The sequence below is a fragment of the Perognathus longimembris genome, chromosome 28 (genome assembly GCF_023159225.1).
Source record: "Perognathus longimembris pacificus isolate PPM17 chromosome 28, ASM2315922v1, whole genome shotgun sequence".
In the NCBI taxonomy this organism is placed as follows: Eukaryota; Metazoa; Chordata; class Mammalia; order Rodentia; family Heteromyidae; genus Perognathus; species Perognathus longimembris.
The window spans coordinates 27,989,811-27,996,852 of NC_063188.1; positions in this window are offsets into that span (position 1 = coordinate 27,989,811).

Sequence of the window (7,042 nt, forward strand, 5' to 3'; positions counted from 1 at the left end):
TTGAATATGTTGGGATTGAGTTGAGCATGCAGTGTTTTCAGCACATCTACAGTAGGATATAATGAGATTTCTGGCTTAAAATAACTAGCTTAACACTTAGTGTGGTCAGAGGAATTCTTAAAAAAAATCCTTTACACGTTAAATATGATCCTTTGGTTTTCTATCCTTTTTTTTTAGTGTCAGTCACTACTGATGAGCTCCCACTTTCTTTGAAACTTAAATTGTAGACTTAATAGCATAAAGGGTTTTCCAGTGTAGGTATATTTGTCTCATTTAACTTAGCATTGCTTTTTAGTTTCTTTTTTAAATTCTAGAATTTTTGTAGGAGAGCAGTATTGGAATTTTAACTCAAAACCTTGCTTTTGGCTATACCACGTATGCATACCCCAGCCCTTCTTGCTTTACTTTATTCTTCAGGCAAGGCCTCAAACTTTTTGCCTGAATTGAGATCCACCTCCACTTCCTGTGTGCCTGGGATTATAGACATGCACCACTACAGCTCACAAGTTCTAGAATTAAAATAATTAAAACTATAACAATCCTTTATGTATATTATTTACATGTACCTCTTTCTGACACTAGTGAGTATGTCAGAATTCAGTCAAATGGGCTGGGAATGTAGCTCACTGGTAGACTAGGGTCCATCACCAGCACCACACACATGGGGAAAAAAGGGAGGAGGGATTTCGCCAAATGTCATTTTATACATCCTTCAAAGCTTCAAGGTAACAACCTGGTTTCTTAGATCTCAGTAAATTTCCAACAGATAAAATGTGCCTGAAGCATAGAAGCCCCTATTTCAGTTCTGGTCTAGATCCCTATTGAACAAGATCAGCAGGATCATGCAGGTAAAACTCCTTTTTACTGAGATAGTCAATGTGATGTAACTAAGCTACTGTGTTATTACTTCTAATCTGAAAGGTCTTTTCAAAATTTAGCATTTTTCCTTGAAAGGATCTCAGGCTTCAAACTCCATTGAGACTGCAGTTTCTTTGTAATCTTTCACAGAAATATTTGTCTGCCTTGGGATTCTTGCTTTGAGATTCTACCTGTGTGGAATCTCTCACAAGGCTAGCAAAGTTGACAGTCTATTTATTATCTATGTAAATAAGCCTGCAAGGATGATCTTCAGGGTTCCCCCCCACCCCCCCCCCCACCCCCGCCAGCTGCTTCTGGAGTTGGTAGGTTGGGATTCATCTTCATAGAGCTTTGCAGACTGCCTATCACAGACAAGTTCAGTTCAGTAAATGTTTGTGGACTTAATGGTTATTTTATAGGCCTATTCTTGTAAAAACAATGGCAATAAAAAGCTATATATAGGTCTTTCCCTGACATTTTCCTTCCATCTACAATTTTCAACTCAGCATAACTTTGAAATAAATAACTTAAAATCAATATCACAGACTTTTGACAGCACTGCTTACTTCTTCCTGTCCTCATTGAACTTTATATGAGTGTCCATATTTTCCTTTAGGATTTATCCCCGTCTAGCTTATCTGGCCTTCTTCCTTCCCATATACACATCTCAATTTTTTTGTCCCCACCTTTTTTTCTGCTTTTCCCAAATTCTGCACTGTCTAGTCCAGGGGTTATGACATATATATTGTCTGAATTTTTCTTGAAATTTTCCTAGAGTAGGTTGTCAGTATTCTTTTTATCCACTGTTAAACATGTCATTTTAAAACCAAGCATTAGCCCAGGGCTGGTGGCTCATGCCTTGTAATCCTTGCTACTCATGAGGCTGAGATCTGAGAATGGCAATTCAAACACTCTGGTCAGGAAAGTCCATGAGACTCTTATTGCTGATTAACCATCAGCAAACCAGAAGTAGAGTTGTGACTCAAAGTGATAGAACACTAGCCTTAAGTGGAAAAAGCTCAGGGACAGGGCCCAGGCTTTGAGTTCAAGGTTAAGCACCAACACACACGCACGCGCGCGCACACACACACACAAACACTATTATGCAGGCCTGTAATCCCAGCATTCAGGAGTCTATAGCATTTGGATTTCAAGCTGCTAGCAGTAATCCTATGTATAAAATGGGGGGAAGAGGAGTGGGGAGGGGAAAGCGGGAGAAAATGAAGGAGAGGGTAACAGTGTACAAAAAGAAACATACTCATCACCCTACTTATGTAACTGTAATTCCCCTGTTCATCATCTTTACAATAAATAAGGAAAAATATAACAAACATAAACCCTGGAGTCTAGAAAAATGTAAATGTAATCACAAGAGCTAAAAAGGAAAAAAAGAAAAAATTAAAATCACCAGGCACTGATGGCTCAAAGTGGCAGAGTGTTAGCCTTGGGCAAAAGGGATCAGGAATAGCACCCAGGCCTTGAGTTTAAGACCCATGGTTGACAAAAAATATTAAACTCATGTTTTTATAGTTTATTAAAATATGATTTGGTTCCCAAACTTTATACAATAGAAGGAACATCTTAAAAGAATCCTGATCAATTCAACACTAAATCAATTTTCTTTTCTTTTTTTCAGTGCCAGTCCAGGGACTTAAACTCAGGGCCTGGGTGCTGTCCCTGAGCTGCTTTTGCTCAAGGTTAGAGCTCTACCACCTAAGCCACACCTCTACTTTTGCCATTATTAATAAATCATTGGTGATAAGAGTCTCTCATACTTTCCTTACTGGACTGCCTTTGCACCATCATCCTCAGATCTCAGCCTCTTGAATAGACGGATTTACAAGCATGAGCCCAACTCTAATTCAGTTTTCTAATTCATTTAATTTTTTTCCATTTCTTTATTGTTAAAGTGATGTACACAGGGGTTACTGTTTCACACACAAAGCAGTGCGTACATTTCTTATCCAACGTGTTACCTCCTCCCTCATTTTCCCCCGCCTCCCCCGTCTCATTTCCCTCCCCCCATTATTTGTACAGTTGGTTTACACCATATAGTTTTGTAAGTATCGCTGTTGCATTGGTTTGTTGTTTTATCATTTGTCCTTTTATATTCCCTTTCCCTTCCCTCATTCCAATACACATATATACAATATCCAGAGCACCACAATCAGTTACAGTGGTATCAGGGGTAAAACCATGGGAAAGAAAGACGAAAAAGGGCATAATTTCACATGGTATGTTGAAAATATCAACAATGATAAACCACTTGTTTCTATAGCTTGGACTTCATTTCACTTAGCATCATCTTGTGTGTTCATATGGGCATAGCTATTGAGCTACTGTGATTTTCTGCTAGGATTATCCTAGATGTGTACTAATTATTCCCAATGAGAGAAACCATAGAGTCTATGTTTCTTTGGGTCTGGCTCATTTCACTTTTCCAAGTCCTTCCATTTCCTTACGAATGGGGCAATGTCATTCTTTCTGATAGAGGCATAGAAATCCATTGTGTATATGTACCACATTTTCTTGATCCTCATCTACTGAGTGGCTTCTGGGTTGGTTCCATACTTGGGCAATGACAAACTGTATTGCGATGAACATTGTTGTGCTGGTGGCTTTGGTGTGGTCTTGCTTGTAATCTTTTGGGTAGCCCAAAAGTGGGGCTGCTGGGTCATAGGGGATCTCTATGTTTAGCCTTTTGAGGAACCTCCATACTGCTTTCCACAGTGGTTGAACCAGTTTATATTCCCACCAACAGTGTAGTAGGGTTCCCTTTTGGCCACATCCCCTCCAGCATCTGTTGTTATTAGTTTTCTTTTTTTTTTTTTTTTGGCCAGTCCTGGGCCTTGGACTCAGGGCCTGAGTGAGCACCATCCCTGGCTTCTTCCCGTTCAAGGCTAGTACTCTGCCACCTGAGCCACAGTGCCCCTTCTGGCCGTTTTCCATATATGTGGTGCTGGGGAATCGAACCTAGAGCTTCATGTGTAGGAGGCAAGCACTCTTGCCACTAGGCTATATTCCCAGCCCCGTTATTAGTTTTCTTGATAATGACCATTCTTAATGGCATGAGGTGGAATCTCAGTGTTGTTTTAATTTGCATTTATTTTATGGATAGTGATTTTGAGCAGTTCTTCATTTGTGTCTTGGCCATTCTCATTTCCTCTTCAAAGAAGTCTCTTTTTAGGTCTTTAGCCTATTTTTTGAGGGGGCTGTTGGTTCTTTGAGGATTTGTTTTGGATGAATTTAATTTTTTTAGTTCTACATATATTTTAGATATCTGTGGGCTTTCTATTTATCTTGCAAGCTATGTCCTTTGCCAGTGCAGAAGCTCTGGAGTTCGATGCAATCCCATTTGTCCAACTTTTCTTTGATTTGTTGTGTTTCTGGCCTTTTTAAAGAAAGTTTCAACCTGTGTCAAGGAACCCAAGTTCTTCTCCTATTCCTTCTTGTAGTGTTTTCGGGGTATCTGATTTTACCTCCAGGTCTTTCATCCGTTTGGAATTCATTCTGGTACGGGGTGATATATAAGGAAGGATCTAGTTTTAGTTTGTTGCAGGTGTCGAACCAGTTTTGCCAGCACTATTTGTTGAAGGGGCTGTCATTCTTCCATTTTATTTTTTAGCTCCTTAATCGAAGATTAAGTAGCCACAGGCCTGTGGGTTCATTTCTGGTTCTTCAGTTCTATTCCATTGGTTCTCAGGCCTGTTCTTGTGCCAATACCAAGCTGTTCTTTTTTTTTATATTATTACTATAGCTTTGTAATACAGGTTGAAATTTGGTATTGGAATTCCTCCAGCACTGTTCTTTCTACTCAGGATTGTTTTTGCTATTCAGAGCCTTTTATTGTTCTATATGAATTCCTGGATTGCTTTCTATATTTAATTAGAGAATGGTATTGGGATATTGATGGGTATTGCATTGAATTTGGAGATTGCCTTTGGCAATATTGCTATTTTCATGATGTTAATCCTCTCAACCCAGGAGCGTGGGAGGTTTTTCCATTTCCTTAGTTCTGCTTTAATTTCCTTTTTCAGGTTTTTAAAGATCTCATCATAAAGGTCTTTCACTTCTTTGGTTAAGGCTAATACTAAATATTTTATGTTTTTTGAGGCTATCGCAAAAGCAGTTACTTTCCTTTTCTTTGCATTGTTGGCATACAGAAAAGCCATTGATTTTTGAGGATTTATTTTATATCCTGCTACTTTGCCAAAGCTTTGTATCAGCTCAAGTAACTTGGGAGTAGAGTCTATCGGGTTCTTTAAATACAGGATCGTATCACCTGCAAAGAGAGTTTTACTTCATCTTTCACTATTTGGATCCCCTTTATATTTGCCTCTTGCCTTATTGCTCTGGCTAGGAATTCTAGTACTATGCTGAAGAGGAGTGGAAAGAGCGGACCTCCTTGTCTTGCTCCTGATTTTAAATGAAATGGCTTTAACTTTTCGCCATTAGGTATAATGCTAACTGTAGGTTTGACATAGACAGCCTTTATTATTTATATTCAGGAATGTTCCTTGGAATCCTAGTTTCTCCAAAGCTTTCATCATAAATGGGTGCTGGATTTTATCAAACACTTTTTCCGTGTCTAAGAAAATAATTATGTGATTCTTGACCTTGTTCCTATTAATGTGGTAAATTACGTTAATTAACTTGCATATATTGAACCAGCTTTGCATCCCTGGGATGAATCCACTTTGATCATGGTGTATGATTTTTTTGATGACTTGTGGAAGTCAGTTGGTCAGAATTTTGTTGAGAAAATTTGCATCAATGTTCATCAAAGAAATTGGTCTATAGTTCTCCTTCCTTGATGAGTCTCTCTCTGGTATTGGTATAAGTGTTATAATGGCATCATAGAATGTGTTTGGTAGTGAACTTTCACTTTCAATTTCACTGAAGAGTTTGAGAAATATTGGTTTTAGTTCTGTCTTGAAAGCTGTAAAGAATTCTGCTGTGAATCCATCTGGTCCTGGGCTTTTCTTGGATGGGAGCTCTCTTATTGTAGTTTCTATTTCATTGCTTGATATGGGTCTGTTTAGTAGGTTTAAATCTTCTTGATTAAGTTTGGAAATAACGGTTTTTGCTAGGAATTCGTCCATTTTGTCGAGATTTGCAAATTTGTTAGCATATAGGTTTGAAAAATATTCCCTTATATCCTGAATCTTGGTTATTTTTGTTGTGATGTTTCTAGTCTCATTTCTGATCTTGTTTGTTTGGGTGTGCTATCTTTGGTTTTTGGTCAGATTTGCTAGGGGGTCTGTTGATTTTGTTAATTTTTTCAAAGAACCAACTCTGTTTTGTTGATTCTCTCATGTTTTTTTTTTTAGACTCTAAGTCATTTAATTCTGATTTAATTTTAATTATTTGTTTCCGTGTATTGGCTTGGGGTTTGGCTTGTTGCTCTTTTTCAAGGAGCTTAAGGCGCTTCATTAACTTGTTGGATTGAGATTTCTCCAGTTTGTTGATGTAGGTGCTCAGAGCTATAATTTTTCCTCTGAGTACTGCCTTTGCTGTGTCCCAAAGGAGCTGGTATTTTCTGTGCTCATTTTGGTTAAATGCCATAAATTTTGAGTTACTGTTCTGATTTCTTCAATGACCCACTGGCAGTTCAGCAATATGTTGTTCAGTCTCCACAAGTTGCAGGATTTTCTATGGTGGTTTTTTTTTTTTTTTTGAGATCTAATTTTATTCCACTGTGGTCTGAGAGAATGCAAGGAATGATTTCAATGTTTCTGAATTTGTACAGATTTGCCGGAACCACCCAGACATCCAGGTACAAAAGAACAAAGGAAAGGTTTATCGCCAGCAAAGGAACCAGCAAGACCCCTTCTCACCAGAGAGAAGTGAGAAGTGCCGGCTATTGTGTTAGGTGACCTTTATAGAGTCTGGAGGTTTCGGAGATCTTGTTGCCTTATAAGGTTAATAGCTGCCCCAAAGGAGTGCCATCTCAGGTGACCTATATGGCCTGTAAGTTTTAGGGGATCTTGCTGCCTTGTATGGCTATAGTTGCTCCAAAGGAGTGCTATCTCAAGGTAAAGGGACATAGGGGCTAATTATTTACTGTCCTAGAGAAATGGGCCTAGAGTTGCTTAGGAAAGGAGCATGGCAAGCTATGGAAGAGGGGCCTATTGGGCTTACAAAATGTATTGATGTTCAACCAAGCAATTTGTGAGTACTGTAC